Raw genomic sequence first — 17,881 nt, 5'->3', positions numbered from 1 at the left:
TGACGGATGCATGCATGAATGAATGTGGATTTGACAGAGGGATGGAAAATATTGAGTAATTGATGGCTAAGGTAACTCCACTAGAGGGCAGATGATACTAACAAAGTTGGTAGTGCAAGGAGTTTGTTTGATTGAATTCTAATTCATGTTGCCTATTCCTCTCACACTGTCCTTGACAGTGTGTAAGTCTATAGTGGCAATAATGAGAGAGCATATTGAATACAATTCCAGAGGGAATGAAGTAGCCTACTTGTGTATGACTTGTCATCATTGTAACACAATTATTTGTTGGATTTTTAGTAGGCTTTACTTTCTTTTATGTTTTTATTGTTTATCTCGATAGCCTATTACTAACACTTTGACCAAACGATTAGGCTGGGACAATTTACCCTGTCCGTAGGCCTTGGATAGAGAAGACCTTAAGCAGAATGTTAAAAAACAAAACAATAATGAAGCAGCATGCTTACCGTTGTGCCAAAAACAGGTTATTCATTGATGTTGGAGCCCCTTGTGTTTGCCACTCCCTCCGCCCATTGCCCTGACGTCATGAGAGTGCTGTTGGAGGTGTCGAATCCAGTTTTTCCGCGAGCGACCCGAGTCCAACATTGGTGAAACAGTAAGAAAGGAACAACCTTTGAAATCGTACAAATCACAGGTAAGAATCTCTGTTATGTTGATTAGAACATTGTGTGGACATTATTATAATGACTGGCATAATTCAAATGTATAATTCAGATGTAGTCGCTATATGGAAAAATGCCCTGAATGCGAGAATAGTTTACGTTTCTGGTCTGCCTGATTGACAATAAAAAACCTAGTTGAAATGTTAAACCATAGCCTAAATAGTTTAATGCTTTTATAACTATAGTTTCGTACTAGTTTAAATGAATAATGTATTGAAAGTAATTGTTTCGCAGCTGGTTGACTTCTCAGACTGAAACAAGCTACGAGACAGACAGTGCCCCATCATGTGGAACGTTCATTCATATTAATATTCAGGCTAGTGTTTAACATATAGCCCAAATACTAAGGAGTTGCGGGCATATTGGTTTATGGTACTAAGCATATTTTTCAGTAGAGATCAGAGGCCACCGATGGAGTGTGTGCAAACCAATAGAAAGAGTATAAATTGATAGTAGTGTTTAATTTTCCAACAAAGTTATCATTGACATTTTAGAGTGTAGGTCCTCATAAAGGTGTTATAACTTATTGTAACCATTTTCCCATTTTAGTGTCTTACTAATCTAGAATGCTTGAGGTATTTTTGTCTTCTGCTTGCATTCTCTCTCTCTCCTTCGAGCGCTCATAATTTATACAGTCTATTACACACACACACACACACATGCACACACACATACATCCTCGCTCACGTTCCATGAGCCAGCTCGGAAGGAGAACGCGGCTTATCAATTCAAAAGCTCATTTTGAAAGGGATTTGCTTAGTGTCATAGACTCCGGTGTCCCTGATGAGCTTGTGGTTCAGATCAAGATGTTATCATGACAAGGAGAATGTTATATTTGTGAGTGGACAGTGAGATGTTACTGTAACACAGAGACACTGTGATGTTGCAGCTCTCAATGTGGAGGTATCAGTTAGGCTAGCCTACATGCTCTTGACCTTTTGTCATAGGGTGTAAACAGTTTTTTTTGGGGGGGGGGGGGGGGAGCATGGTCTTTTTTCTATTACAGGATATTGGATGACTGCCATTCATATTCCATTCACCCACCTCAATGTGAAATTGATAGGTTTAGGATACTACATGATACTAAAATGTTACCTATACCCATCATGAGGTTGCTACAACCTAGCCTAAAATAAAATAAGCATTTTATTAATCAAGGTAAAAGCCAGTGACACATTCAATACCGCCTTGCACTCTCTTGCCTTCATCTATCTGATTTAGGGTGTAATCAGTAGTCCAAACAGTTGCAAACGAGAGTTTATTTTGGACAAATTAAGGTATGCTTATCCCCGTTTCGTTTGCTTACATGTAAGAAAAGTTTTTCAACAGAATAGGTCGTAATGAATACACCCCTGATCACCCACACACACAGTTCATTTTCATAGCAGCCACATACAAACATCATGATTACTTTGTTTGTTGTATAATTCCTTCTCACATCTACGCGCTCTCCTCCTCTCACATTTTCCCTTCGCTTGTGGACTTCAGTGCAAGCGGACGTGATTGGGAGTCCCATAGGGCGGCATACAACTAGGCCCATTGTTGTCTGGGTTAGGGTTTGGCCGGGGTAGGCCGTCATTGTAAATACACATTTGTTGTTAACCGACTTGCCTAGTTAAATATAAGTTAAATTAAAAAAATAACAGCTGTCTGTGACCAGGCTAAAAAACATTCTAAGCAAAACCTTCATACCATAACTTCTAACCGGTACTCACAGCCTACACCATTGTCACCATATTAGCTAATATCATAGTCAACATAGCTACTAGATCTAAATGCATTAGTAAACCTGCTACAATTATGCAGTACAGTGTACAGCAAGCAGTTTAGTAGTTACACTGGAATTCCCTGGTGGCAATAAATTAATACAACTAAATCTTACCTTGACTTGGAAGAGTTCCAGCTAGCTAACAATCCCTCTCTGTTTGAGCCGGGTGTTTGAGTAGGATTAACTAGCTAGCTGCATTCGCAAGCTAAGTAAGTGAAAGTGAAAGTGAAAAAAACTAAAACTAAATATAATTAACTCTCTATCTCTCTCTTGCTTCTCGTTCATTTTTGAATAAATAATTTGTTAAAAACTGTTAAACTATTGTCTTTCTCTCTCTTTGAGTCAACTACTCTCCACATTTTATGCAATGCTAGCTAGCTGTAGGTTATTCTTTCAGTGATTCTCTGATCATTTGATTGGGTGGACAATATGTCAGTTTATGCCGCAAGAGCTCTGAAAGATTGGAGGACATCCTCCGGAAGTCGTCAAAAATACTTTGTCAGTCTATGGAAGGGGGTGAGAACCATTAGCCTCCTAGGTTTTGTAGCCTCAACAGCACACTCTGGGGTAGCACCATTGTTTAGCCGTAGGACAGCTAGTTTCTGTCTTCCTCTGGCTACACCATGGTGCGACCCCAGAGTGTGCTGTTGAGGCTACTGTAGACCTTCATTGCAAAACAGTGTTTTAATCCATTATTTGGTGACATGAATATATTTAGTATAGTTTAATCTGAACAGGATAAACCATTTTTTATTTTAATGAAATTCACTGAGGATGGTCCCCCCTTTCCTCCTCTGAGGAGCCCCCACTGGGTGTAAAGTTATATCAATAGACCAAACATATGAAGGTGTTTTCACTAAAGTGGATAAAAGCGACTGGGGATACACCATGGATTTTCTCAAGGCTTGTCTGGAGTTGCTATGTTAGGCCAGATTGATTGTGAAAACGTATAGCATGTTTATTGCCGTAAAAAATTTGAAGGATTTTTATAATTTACAATTTTTATAATTTATTGTAATGTTTTTCACCAGATTTGCTTTATTTTTGTTACTTTGTGTAACCTCAATTGCCAATGTTCCTCCATGCACCTGTCCCTATTCTCTGTTGGGGGCCAATGTCATGTGACCTCTGCTCTGATTGGTCCACGGATTCACACACACACACACACACACACACACACACACACACGCACACACACACACACACACACACACACACACACACACAGCTGGGTGGTGGAGCTGGTCTGTGCCCAATGTCCTTTGGCATTCTGATCCACTAGTGAGCCTTTATTGATATGGCAACTAAACACACATCATTTATGTAAAGTGTGTAATCAGGAAAGGATCAGTAGTGGAGTGATGACTTTATACAATAAAGAGCAATAAGCTGGAAAATCTGTAAACATAGATTGTACTCAGTGATGAGGTTCAGATAAATTAGTTTGCATTGCATGTTACTGAAGGCTTATTAAGCAAGAGAGCTTATGAGTGCGCTGAAGATGAGCCAATGGGTGATGAGCCAATGGGCCTTTCTACTTTGTGTGTGTGTGTGTGTGTGTGTGTGTGTGTGAGAGGTCGACCGATTATTGGAGGACCAAAAAAGCCGATACCGATTAATCGCAGATTAATTTTTTTTATTTTATTTGTAATAATGACAATTACAACATTACTGAATGAACACTTACTTTAACTTAATATAATACATCAATAAAATCAATTTAGCCTCAAATAAATAATGAAACATGTTCAATTTGGTTTAAATAATGCAAAAACAAAGTATTGGAGAAGAAAGTAAAAGTGCAATATGTGCCATGTAAGAAAGCTAACGTTTAAGTTCCTTGCTCAGAACATGAGAACATATGAAAGCTGGTGATATTCCCAGGTAAGAAGTGTTAGGTTGTAGTTATTATAGGAATTATAGGACTATTTCTCTCTATACCATTTGTATTTAATATACCTTTGACTATTGGATGTTCTTATAGGCACTTTAGTATTGCCAGTGTAACAGTATAGCTTCCGTCCCTCTCCTCGCCCCTACCTGGGCTCGAACCAGGAACACAACGACAACAGCCACCATCGAAGCAGCGTTACCCACTACTCAAAGTCTCAGAGCGAGTGACGTTTGAAATGCTATTAGCCCGCACCCCGCTAACTAGCTAGCCATTTCACATCACATCGTTATACCAGCCTAATCTCGAGAGTTGATAGGCTTGAAGTCATAAACAGCAGAGCTGCTGGCAAAATGCAGAAATGTGCTGTTTGAATGAATGCTTATGAGTCTGCTGGTGCCTACCATCGCTCAGTCAGACTGGTCTATAAAATCATAGACTTAATTATAACATAATAACACACAGAAATGTGAGCCTTAGGTCATTAATATGATTCAGATGTCTTTGTAGGTAGTTAACTTTGTCTGTGACACATAGCCCTTAAACTTCGCGGTTGTGTTTGTATTGTTTATTGTTTTTGTCGGCGTCATCCTAATAAAAGGAATATGTACACTCACCACGCTGCGCTTTGGTCTACTTCATTCGACGGCCGTGACACACGAGCCCTGAATTAATTAGATTATTGCTGACTGTTTGAAATGCAGTCTATTTTACCTTGAATTGTACAGAAAAGCTTATTTAGAGAATAAAAAAAATAATAATGTAGATATGATTTTTAGGCCACATTGTCTAGCCCTACCTCTGCACCTGTGTCAATTAAGGGCACATAACACCGGCACTCAGAGATCATACTGTATATGGCTACTTTCCTTCATCTGCTCTGATCTATAATAACTGAACATGAGAAGAGGAGAGCGTAGAAGCCACTAGACCTAGGATGGGCAACTTTGAATGGGATAGGGGCCACAAAAAAATGGAAGTCATCATGAGGGCCCCCCCCAGCAAAACATTTTAGTTGTCCCTATTGACAGCGGATAGAAACGTCAGTTTTATAGTTAATTTTGTGCAATTCTACACATTTTGCCATGGGTTGTAGAGAAAATGTTGCTGTTTTAGAGCAAGTTTGCTACAATTCTACACATTTTGCCAGGGGGCAGAGAGAAGATTTTGCAATTTTATAACTCATTTCATGCAATTCTACTCATTTTGCCATGGGGCGGAGCGGAAAAATGAGTTCTCTTACAGCTATTTTCCTGCAATTCTACACATTTGGACTGACATAAAGACTGCTGATGCACAACAACATTTCGAAATTGCACCGTGTGTATTCTAACTCGCAACAGTAAGTTGAGACCCTGACTGAGTTCCTAAAATGTGTCTAAAAATGTTTTAGGGGGGAAATTAGTTGCCCATCCCTGCACTAGACTATTAAGATGCAGGACATGCTACCAGACCAGAAAGGCCCAGAAGACTTCCTGTGTTACTAACATGAATAACTAACAGGGCTCTCTCTCTGTCACACATTTGACTAGACTTCCTCTTACTGCTTCCCCAAGCAGATTGCTTTGCATGCTGGTCTATGATGCCTACTTCTTATTTCTGTTCCTTTCATTTATATAGCCTTCACTGGCGGGCAAAATTATTTAAAGCAAATACAGTGCCAGTCAAAAGTTTGGACACACCTATGTAACGGATGTGAAACGGCTAGCTTAGTTAGCGGTGTGCGCTAAATAGCGTTTCAATCAGTGACGTCACTTGCTCTGAGACCTTGAAGTAGTTGTTCCCCTTGCTCTGCAAGGGCCGCAGCTTTTGTGGAGCGATGGGTAACGACGCTTCGTAGGTGTCAGTTGTTGTGTGCAGAAGGTCCCTGGTTTGCGCCCGGGTATGGGCGAGGGGTCGGTTTAAACTTATACTGTTACAACCTATACTGTTAAAGGTTTTTTACATTGTATAATTATAGTGAAGACAAACTATGAAATAACACAAATGTTATTAAACAAATCAAAATATGTGTTATATTTTAGATTCTTCAAAGTAGCCACCCTTTACCTTGATGACAGCTTTGCACACTCTTGGCATTCTCTCAATCAGCTTCACCTGGAATATTTTTCCAACATTCTTGAAGGAGTTCCCACATATGCTGAGCACTTGTTAGCTGCTTTTCCTTCACTGCTTGTCCAACTCATCCTAAACCATCTCAATTGGGTTGAGGTCGGGTGATTGTTGAGGCAGGTCATCCGATGCAGCACTCCATCACTCTCCTTCTTGGTCAAATAGCCCTTACACAGCCTGAAATTGTGTTGGGTCATTGTCCTGTTGAAAAAACAAATGATAGTACCACTAAGCGCAAACCATTTGGGATGGCTTTTCGCTGCAGAATTCTGTGGTAGCCATGCTGGTTAAGTGTGCCTTGAATTATAAACAAATCACTGACAGTGTCACCAGCAAAGCACCCCCATACAATCACACCTCCTCCTCTATGCTTCACGGTGGGAACCACACATGCGGAGATAATCCGTTCAACTACTATGCATCTCACAAAGACACAGCGGTTGGACTGTCGTTTCTCTTTGTTTGTTTGAGTTGTTCTTGCCATAACATGGACTTGGTATTTTACCAAATAGAGCTATCTTCTGTATACCACCCCTACCTTGTTACAACACAATTGATTGGAAGTCACATCTGTTCATTGAAATGGATTCCAGGTGACCTCCTCATGAAGCTGGTTGAGAGAATGCCAAGAGTGTGCAAAGCTGTCATCAAGGCAAAGGGTGGCTACTTTGAAGAATCTCAAATATAAAATATATTTTGATTTGTTTACCACTTTTTTGGTTACTACATGATGCCATATGTGTCATTTCATAGTTTGTATGTCTTCACTATTAATGTACAATTTAGGAAATAGTAAAAATAGGGGAAAACCTTGGATGAGTAGGTGTGTCCAACCGTTTTACTGGTACTGTATACAAAAATATCTGTTGATTAACCATTTACAAATGGTGATAAACCTTATTCAAACCTCTTCAATGTTCCTCTTTTATAAATCGCATCCTGTCATGTTAAAGGGAATATTCAAGTATTTTCAGTGAGGATGTGATGCCTTCCTCACTCTCACATCCTCACTTGCAGAATTACACACAGCTCCTCTGTAATTCCATCACTGGTCATAGTCTCACAAGTAACCAATAGAGTTGGGACCAATTACATTACCAACATGAGTTGGAATTTAGAACAGATAACTCTGGTAACCACCTATTTTTTTACTGGGACTTTCCTGGCTGTGACATTGGCCAGAGTTGTGACTAAAGGCCAAGGCACGGCCCTAAGGTGTCTGTTGATGTGCCCACCTCTGTGTGTGCGTTCACCACGCATTGACACCATGCACCGACACCAATGTGACTAAAATAAACACTACTTCAGCTGACATTAGCCATTAGACCTGGTGCAATTTGGTTCTGCAGATACCAGCATACCTCTCTGGGGTTTCCATGGAGACATGCAAGAAGCCAACTTCAGACGAGGAAGGAAAGGCACCTCCGAACAAACCTCTGTCTGTCTGTCTGTCTGTCTGTGTGTGCGCGTGTGCACCTAGCAGCATTGTCATTAGCTGCTGGTGGGGGCTGGTCATGATAAGAAAGAGGCAGACATTACGTTTCCTAAGGGTTTCATGGGGTGGCACTGATAACGCCATGCAGCAGTCACCTTCTGTACCCCATCACATCTACGTGGGTTTAGCACATGTCGTGAGACTCCCTGTTTATACGAGCAACAGGGTTGGGGAGTAACTGATTACATATAATCAGTTACATGTAATCGGATTACAAGAAACTAACTGTAATCGGTTACGTTACCAGCAACAATATTGTAATCAGATTATAGATACTTTTGAAAAATGATGATGATTACAGTTAGTACTTGAATTACTGTTAAATTAAGAAATTATTTTAGCAGAAAAAATACATTTTCTCAATTACATTGAATTCAGCATTGAAAAAAGGCACAAGTTTAAGTTTGTTTTTTTCCACGTCAGCGAGTCTGACCACAAGTCAGAGACCACTATGATGAGGGGAAAAACTCACTAGACAAATACTTAACCACCATATTCAGGAGCCTGATATGTAATCATACCAGGCTACTGAATTGGCAGATAAAAACCAAAACAATGTAATATATAATCCTGCATGGCATGCTCAGACTGACAGGGCTTATTCTCACTGAATAGAGTTATTAGGATGACATTTTACATAATCGGTTAAATAGTGCCATCAGAGTATTCATACCCCTTGATTTATTCCACTTTTTGTGAGTTCAAAATGGATTAAATTCACGAGGAGTTGATATGTTGAGCTGTTCTATATGGAAGCCAATTCCAAAAATAAAATACAGTGCCTTGCGAAAGTATTCGGCCCCCTTGAACTTTGCGACCTTTTGCCACATTTCAGGCTTCAAACATAAAGATATAAAACTGTCTTTTTTTGTGAAGAATCAACAACAAGTGGGACACAATCATGAAGTGGAACGACATTTATTGGATATTTCAAACTTTTTTAACAAATCAAAAACTGAAAAAATTGGGCGTGCAAAATTATTCAGCCCCCTTAAGTTAATACTTTGTAGCGCCACCTTTTTCTGCGATTACAGCTGTAAGTCGCTTGGGGTATGTCTCTATCAGTTTTGCACATCGAGAGACTGAAATGTTTTCCCATTCCTCCTTGCAAAACAGCTCGAGCTCAGTGAGGTTGGATGGAGAGCATTTGTGAACAGCAGTTTTCAGTTCTTTCCACAGATTCTCAATTGGATTCAGGTCTGGACTTTGACTTGGCCATTCTAACACCTGGATATGTTTATTTTTGAACCATTCCATTGTAGATTTTGCTTTATGTTTTGGATCATTGTCTTGTTGGAAGACAAATCTCCGTCCCAGTCTCAGGTCTTTTGCAGACTCCATCAGGTTTTCTTCCAGAATGGTCCTGTATTTGGCTCCATCCATCTTCCCATCAATTTTAACCATCTTCCCTGTCCCTGCTGAAGAAAAGCAGGCCCAAACCATGATGCTGCCACCACCATGTTTGACAGTGGGGGATGGTGTGTTCAGCTGTGTTGCTTTTACGCCAAACATAACGTTTTGCATTGTTGCCAAAAAGTTCAATTTTGGTTTCATCTGACCAGAGCACCTTCTTCCACATGTTTGGTGTGTCTCCCAGGTGGCTTGTGGCAAACTTTATATGACACTTTTTACGGATATCTTTAAGAAATGGCTTTCTTCTTGCCACTCTTCCATAAAGGCCAGATTTGTGCAATATACTTGATTGTTGTCCTATGGACAGAGTCTCCCACCTCAGCTGTAGATCTCTGCAGTTCATCCAGAGTGATCATGGGCCTCTTGGCTGCATCTCTGATCAGTCTTCTCCTTGTATGAGCTGAAAGTTTAGAGGGACGGCCAGGTCTTGGTAGATTTGCAGTGGTCTGATACTCCTTCCATTTCAATATTATCGCTTGCACAGTGCTCCTTGGGATGTTTAAAGCTTGGGAAATCTTTTTGTATCCAAATCCGGCTTTAAACTTCTTCACAACAGTATCTCGGACCTGCCTGGTGTGTTCCTTGTTCTTCATGATGCTCTCTGCGCTTTAAACGGACCTCTGAGACTATCACAGTGCAGGTGCATTTATACGGAGACTTGATTACACACAGGTGGATTATATTTATCATCATTAGTCATTTAGGTCAACATTGGATAACTCAGAGATCCTCACTGAACTTCTGGAGAGAGTTTGCTGCACTGAAAGTAAAGGGGCTGAATAATTTTGCACGCCCAATTTTTCAGTTTTTGATTTGTTAAAAAAGTTTGAAATATCCAATAAATGTCGTTCCACTTCATGATTGTGTCCCATTTGTTGTTGATTCTTCACAAAAAAATACAGTTTTATATCTTTATGTTTGAAGCCTGAAATGTGGCAAAAGGTCGCAAAGTTCAAGGGGGCCGAATACTTTCGCAAGGCACTGTACATAGACAGTAGATCATACATATAGGTTATGTTTCTTCATTTATAGCATGGTGTGGCGATTTCCGTCTATCCACATTGCAGCGATCAGCACAGCAGGGCCGCCGGCAAACATGTGGCGAGCTGACATTTGTACCAGCGCTTCTAAAAAATATTGACAGAAACATTTTCAAAAGGGATAAGTACTGTTGTTTAGAATGATTTGATTCCTAATTTTCTTGACAGGACTTTATTGTTGTTTTCATCCTACCTAGGCCCAGGAGTTTTTTCAGAAGATTTTTTTATGGTCCCATGATAGCCCATATCAAAAAATATTTACAGCAGATTCTTTCCTATGTCATACCCCGAGTTTAACCTGATTAGGTTAGCCTACCAGATCAGGAAAAACTTGGCCCCAGGAAACCCACCACTCTCGGTCCTGTAGTGCCACCCTGGGGAGAATCCAGGCAGACCGTGGTACTACAGGCATTGTTAGCAGAAAGCAGGATCCCCATTATAGTGAATGGAAAAATGGCGATCTTCCTGGCCAATCTTCGTGTCAATAAAACATTTTTGTTTGTTGAAGAAATGTCATTGTTTCCTATACACCAGATATATTTCCTTTAACTGATTATTTAAAAGAAGATACACAAAAGAAGTTATAAGGATAATTAAGTTATCCAGCAGCAGCTTGGTCTTTGGCTACTTTCGCTTTCTCTAGATCTGACGGGGCACTGCCTGTGGTGGAAGGTCTGGACCTATCGCCGGGAGCAGCGGGCATACGCTATCCTGCTTCTTGTGGGCCCGTGAAACGCTCAACAAATTGTGTAAGGGGTGGGAATTGGCAGATTTCTCAATTTGCTTCTCCGGACGTTGTATTGGGCAGTTTAATGGTGAGAAATGTCTCAGTACCTGGAGCAAAAACACTGTGCTATCCAGGAGCACGAGTACATGACATCAATAAGCTGCTCCCAAACATTTTAAACCAACATCAGGAAATTGAGTGTATCTGACTTGCCTTGTTATATATATTAAATATAAAATATATAAAACAATAAAATAAAAATCATAGTTCATGAAAAGATTTGCCATGGGTCCTCAGATCCTCAAAAAATTGCTTGGCCTACAGAGGGTAGTGCGTATGCCCAGTACATCACTGGGGCCAAGCTTCCTGCCATCCAGGAACTCTATACCAGGCGGGGTCAGAGGAATGCCCTAAAAGTTGTCAAAGACTCCAGCCACACGACAAGCGGTACCGGAGTGCCAATTCTAGATCCAAAAGGCTTCTTAACAGCTTCTACCCCCAAGCCATAAGACTCCTGAACAGCTAATCAAATGGCTGCCCGGACTATTTGCATATTCCCCCTACCCTCATTTTTACGCTACTGCTACTCTGTTTAATTATCCAGGCATAGTCACTTTAACTCTACCTACTGTACATGTACATATTACCTCACTTACCTTGATTAACCTGTGCCCCCGCTCATTGACTCTGTTCCGGTACCCTCTGTACATAGCCTCGCTATTGTTATTTTATTGTTGCTCCTTAATTATTTGTTATTTTTTAAAATTGTATTTATTTATTTTTACTTCAGTTTATTTTAGTAAATATTTTCTTAACACCTTTTTTTTCCCTAAAACTGCATTGTTGGTTAACGGCGTGTAAGAATGCATTTTTACTGTTGTATTCGGCGCATGTGACAAGTAACATTTGATTTGATTCAATGACGTTATGAAGGGCAGCTCAGAACAGCTGAAGACGGATTTTAAAGAAGTGATTGGGTCTCTACTTGACACCAACAATAATAACATCTGGCCCTCTGCCCTCTCAAAATCGTGGCATTGAGAAGTTCAGCAGACTTTTAGCCCTCCATAACTGGCTATGACACTATTGCAGCTCTGTGGGTGTAACATTTATTGACAGTATTGATACCTTCTGGAAACAAAGCTATTATAAGGAGGATGGGATCCACCCAAGTCATTTGGGTTCCTGGATTCTTTCACAGCATTCTTTATAAGGCTGCGTTGAGACAATGACCTATCAATGACTCAAGCCCAATATATTTAATCCCAACCATTGTGTTGCTGAGATGTCATAATGCTTCAGCAGATGTACATTATCCCAGGGGCACTGGAAAAGACAATGCAAGTAACCTAATTGATATCCCTTTTACTGCCCTGAATTCCTCTGCTGATCTTACAGCTAGCTATTGTATGCAGTAATCATGTGCCTATGAACCAGAGTTATACTGTTAGCACTGAGGAGGTGTGCCCTAGCAAGAAGTCCACTGTTTGCAGCTCACCCTGCACTAACATACAGTGCATTCGGACAGTGTTGAGAGCCCTTGACTTTTTCCACACTCCTTAGTAAAGGGCACATGAATGCCCGCTTAGAGTTTGCCAAAAGGCACCTAAAGACTCTCAGACCGTGAGAAACAATATTCTCTGGTCTGATGATACCAAGATTGAACTATTTTGCTTGAATGACAACGCATCACGTCTGGAGGAAACCTGGCACTATCCCTACGGTGAAGCATGGTGGTGGCAGCATCATGCTGTTGGGATGTTTTTCAGCGGCAGGGATTGGGAGACTAATCAGAATCGAGGGAAAGATGAACGGAACAAAGTACAGAGATATTCTTGATGAAAACCTGCTCCAGAGCTCTCAGGACCTCAGACTGGGGCGAAGGTTCACCTTTCAACAGGACAACGACCCTAAGCACACAGCCAAGACAATGCAGGAGTGGCTTCGGGACAAGTCTCTGAATGTCCTTGGGTGGCCCAGCCAGATCCTGGACTTTAACCCTATCGAACATCTCTGGAGAGACCTGAAAATAGCTGTGCAGCGACGCTCCCCATCCAACCTGACAGAGCTTGAGAGGATCTGCAGAGAAGAATGGGGGAAACTCCCCAAATACAGGTGTGCCAAGCTTGTAGCATCATACCCAAGAAGACTCCAGGCTGTAATCGGTGACAAAGGTGCTTCTACAAAGTACTGAGTAAACTGTCTGAATATTTATGTAAATGCAATATTTCTATTTTCTTTTAAATACATTTGCTGAAATAAAAAAAGTAAATGTTGCTTTGTCATTATTGGGTATTGTGTGTAGACTGTAAATATATATCCACTGTAAATTACCTGAGCATGTCTACCTCTGCTAAGTTTCCCAGTAAAGCAATAAAAACAATCAAGCATCCCAGAAAAGTGCTAAAATAACCAGACGAAGCTGGGCCTATTGTGCACTGTCCTATGGGACTCCCAATCACGGCCGGTTGTGATACAGCCTGGATTCAAACCAGGGTGTCTGTAGTGACGCCTCTATTACTGAGATGCAGTGGCTTAGACCGCTGCGCCACTCAGGAGCCCAGATAATTCAGTGGTAGCAATACATGGTTATAAGATCTACAGAAAATACAGAAATGCCAACGGTGGAGGTGTGGCCTTCTATATTCAGAACCACATTTCTGTAAAGCTTAGAGAGGATTGTCACGCCCTGACCTGAGATATCTCTGTTTTCTTTATATTTTGGTTAGGTCAGGGTAAGACGGGTGGGTACGCTAGTTTTTGTATAGACTAGGGGTTTTGTATTGTCTAGGGCTTTGTAGGTCTAGGTGATTTGCATGTTTATGGTGGCCTGATATGGTTCCCAATCAGAGGAAGCTGTTTATCGTTGTCTCTGATTGGGAATCATATTTAGGTAGCCATTTCCCTTTTGTGTTTGTGGGATCTTGTCTATGTGTAGTTGCATGTCAGCAATCATTTGTATAGCCTCATGTATTGTTATTTTGTTAGTTTGTTCAGTGCTTCATTCTTTAAATAAATAAGAATGTACGCATACCATGCTGCGCCTTGGTCCGATCCTTATATCGAACGTGACAAGAATCTCATGTTAAATATTGTTGAATCAATATGGCTACAGGTTCATCTGCCTCACCTAAAACCCATTCTGGCTTTAGCTGAGGCACATGAATGAAATCATCAACATGTATTGATCACATCATTACTAATGCTGCAGAAATTAGCTTGAAAGCAGTATCCAAATCCATCAGATGTAGTGATCACAATATAGTTGCCATATCTAGGAAAACCGAAGTTCCAAAGGCTGGGCCTAATATACTGTATAAGAGGTCATACAATGTTTTGTAGTGATTCCTATGTTATTGATGTAAGTAATATTTGTTGGTCTGTGGTGTGTAATGAGAAGCAACCAGATGCTGCACTTGACACATTTATGCAATTTCTCATCCCAGTTACTGATAACCATGTACCCATTAAGAAATTGACTGTAAAAATGGTTTAATCCCCTGGATTGATGAGGAATTGAAAAATGGTATGGTTGAGAGGGGTGAAATGGTAAATAGGTCTGGCTATACAACTGATTGGCAAATGTACCGCAAATTGAAAAATCATGTGACTAAACTGAATAAAAAGAAGAAGAAACTACACTATGAAACAAAGATAAATGAAATAAAGAATGATAGTAAAAACTTTGGAGCACCTTAAATGACATTTTGGGCAAGAAGGCAAACTCCGCTCCATCATTCATTGAATCAGATGGCTCCTTACTCACAAAAAATATTGCCAACTGCTTTAATGATTTTTTAATTGGCAAGACTAGCAAATGTAGGCATGACATGCCAGCAACAGACACATGCATACAAACACACAATACGCACTATACACACACACATACACATGGATTTTGTGTTGTAGATATGTGGTAGTAGAGTAGGGCCCTGAGGGCACACACTTAATGTGTTGTGAAATCTGTGTTGTGCAATCTGTTCTGAATATATTGTAATGTTTTTAAAATTGTATAACTGCCCTAATTTAGCTGGAACCCAGGAAGAGAATAAGGATCCATAATAAATACAAATACAAATGGCAGCCTGCAGTACCCCGGTCAACCTTAAATTTGAGTTACTCAATGAGACGGGGCAGCACTGGGCTAGCCTGCAACTTCACTTCCTGGAGTAGCAAAAACTGCGCATGTTATGTTTCCATGAGACGCTGTCTTAACCGATTTCATTTGGCCAATGCATTCTTGATTCTTCACATTGGAATGAATCGTGTTGCGTGATCAATGGATTTGTTCATTCATATATAGTCATTGGTGCTATGTCTGCTATGTCAAATTAAAAAACATAAAACAAGTATACAGTGCCTTCAGAAAGTATTCATACCCCTTGACTTATTCCACATTTTGTTGTTCCAGCCTTAATTCAAAATGTATTCAATATATATTTTTCTCACCCATCTACACACAATACCACATAATGACAAAGTGAAAACCTGTTTTTATTTAATTTTTCAAATGTATTGCAAATTAAATACAGATATATATTTTACACAAGTATTCACACCCCTCAGTCAATCCATGTTAGAATCACCTTTGGCAGTGATTACATCTGTGAGTCTTTTGGGGTACGTTTCTAAGAGCTTTGCACACCTGGATTGTAAAACATTAACACATTATTATTTTTTCAATTATTCAAGCTCTTTAAAGTTGGTTGTTGATCATTGCCAGACAGACATTTTCAAGTCGTGCCATAGATTTTCAAGTTAAAATTGTAACTAGGCACTCAGGAACATCCAATGTTGTCTTGGTAAGCAACTCCAGTGTATATTTGGCCTTGTGTTTTAGGTTATTGTCCCGCTGAAAGGTGAATTTTTCTCCCAGTGTCTGTTGGAAAGCAGACTGAACTAGGTTTTCCTCTAGGATTTTGCCTGTGCTCAGTTTCTTTTTATCTTAAAAAACTCCCTAGTCCTTGCCGGAGACAAGCATACACATAACATCATGCAGCCACCACCATGCTTGAAAATATGAAGAGTGGTACTCAGTGATGTGTTGTGTTGGATTTGTCCCAAACATAACTTTGTATTCAGGACGTAAAGTGAATTTCTTTGCCACATTTTTTTGCAGTTTTACTTAAGTGCGTTATTGCAAACAGGATGCATGTTTTGTAATATTTGTATTCTGTACAGGCTTCCCTGTTTTCACTCTGTTGTTAAGGTTAGTATTGTGGAGTAACTACAATGTTGTTGATCAATCATCAGTTTTTCCTTTCACAGCCATTAAACTCTTAACTGTTTTTTGAAAGTCACCATTGGCCTAATGGGGAAATCCTTGAGTGGTTTCCTTCCTTCCTCTCCTGCAACTGAGGTAGGAAGGATGCCTGTATCTTTATAGTAACTGGGTGTATTAATACACCATCCAAAGTGTAATAAATAACTTCACCATGCTCAAAGGGATTTTCAATGTCTGCATTTTTTTTTAACCCATCTACCAATAGGTGCACTTTTTCGCGAGGCTTTGTAAAACCTCCCTGGTCTTTTTGGTTGAATCTGTGTTTGAAATTCGATGCTCGACTGAGGGACCTTAGAGAAAGTTGTATGTGTGGTGTACAGAGATGAGGTAGTCTTAAACAAATAATGTTAAACACTATTATTGTACACAGAGTTACTCCATGCAACTTGTTATGTGACTTAAGCACATTTTTACTCCTGAACTTATTTAGGCTTGCCATTACAAAGGGGTTGAATAATTATTGACTCAAAACATTTCAGATTTTCATTTGTAATTTATTTGTTCACATTATGGGGTATTGTGTGTAGGCCAGTGATACAAAATCTCAGTCAAGGGTTGTGAATACTTTCTGAAGGCACTGTATAAGGAAAATCTCTATACATTTCAGCTGTTTCAAAAACTTTGCTGTGCATTTACTGTTAATACTGTATGAGTGTTGAGCTCAATGACACAACTCTGTTTACACTGCCCTGCTCGGAGGGGGGCAACTGTCGGGCGAGTATTGTGCGCGATCCCCAGAGGTAGCGCTCGGTACGTGATCGTTTTGCAAGTTTGCCCAACAGTACTGTCTCGAGAATCTATACCTCTCGAAAATACATTGTGAAAATGTTCTTAGACAGTGCCAACAGAACAGGCTTCAGGCAGTCTGTGTTTTGGTGATAGCAGAGAAGTTAATCTGAGAATAGTGGAGTAAGCTCTGATATAACATTTTTGTCAAAATGGTCTGGTGGGATTTGGAATGTGATAACAATAGCCCACTTGCAGCTAGGGGAGGGATTCTCTAAAACACATTGTATAATGTTTGACCTGGTTGTTTTATTGGTTGATTCATAACCACATCTACTGCCGTTTAAAAGTCTGCATTGTTATGGACCTGCAAAACTATTCTGTCGGATAATAAGTGTTACACCATAACACTTTAACACGCTTAGTTAAAAAAAGCCACTTGCAACTGAGAGTGCGAGTGAGTATGTCAACTATAGTTACAAAAGTTACTAATTTTTGGTGCACAGACTGGTAAGAATAGCAATAAGAGATGTTGAAGGGAAGCTTAAATTGTGTTCATTCAGGATTATGAGGTAAAGGAAGAACAGGACTGACCGCAAACCCTCGTCACCTGAAGCAATTTGTAGAAGTTTTTGCATTCTTGGTGACATTCTAATGGTTTTAAGTGTCTGACAGCTCACTTTATCAGACTTAGTTTCCAGGTAAGTCTAAACCATTTGTGTGTCAATCAAAAGGTGCCAAA

The 17,881-nt window shown here is 40.1% G+C and overlaps 1 protein-coding gene across 2 annotated transcripts in view; it reads left to right on the top strand.

Moving 5' to 3' along the window:
• The first annotated feature begins 536 nt into the window (after window positions 1-536).
• Window positions 537-17,881, top strand: part of camk1b (calcium/calmodulin dependent protein kinase Ib) — a 70,017-nt gene continuing 52,672 nt past the window's right edge. Inside the window, exons 1-2 of one of the 2 annotated variants that reach the window (XM_090239495.1) lie at window positions 537-655; window positions 918-999. The gene's annotated coding sequence lies outside the window, so the exon portion shown is untranslated. 2 annotated transcript variants of the gene reach the window in all.

The sequence above is a fragment of the Oncorhynchus mykiss genome, chromosome 7 (assembly GCF_057628025.1).
Source record: "Oncorhynchus mykiss isolate SJ-2025 chromosome 7, ASM5762802v1, whole genome shotgun sequence".
Classification (NCBI taxonomy): Eukaryota; Metazoa; Chordata; class Actinopteri; order Salmoniformes; family Salmonidae; genus Oncorhynchus; species Oncorhynchus mykiss.
This window is presented reverse-complemented; position numbering and strand designations above follow the sequence as displayed.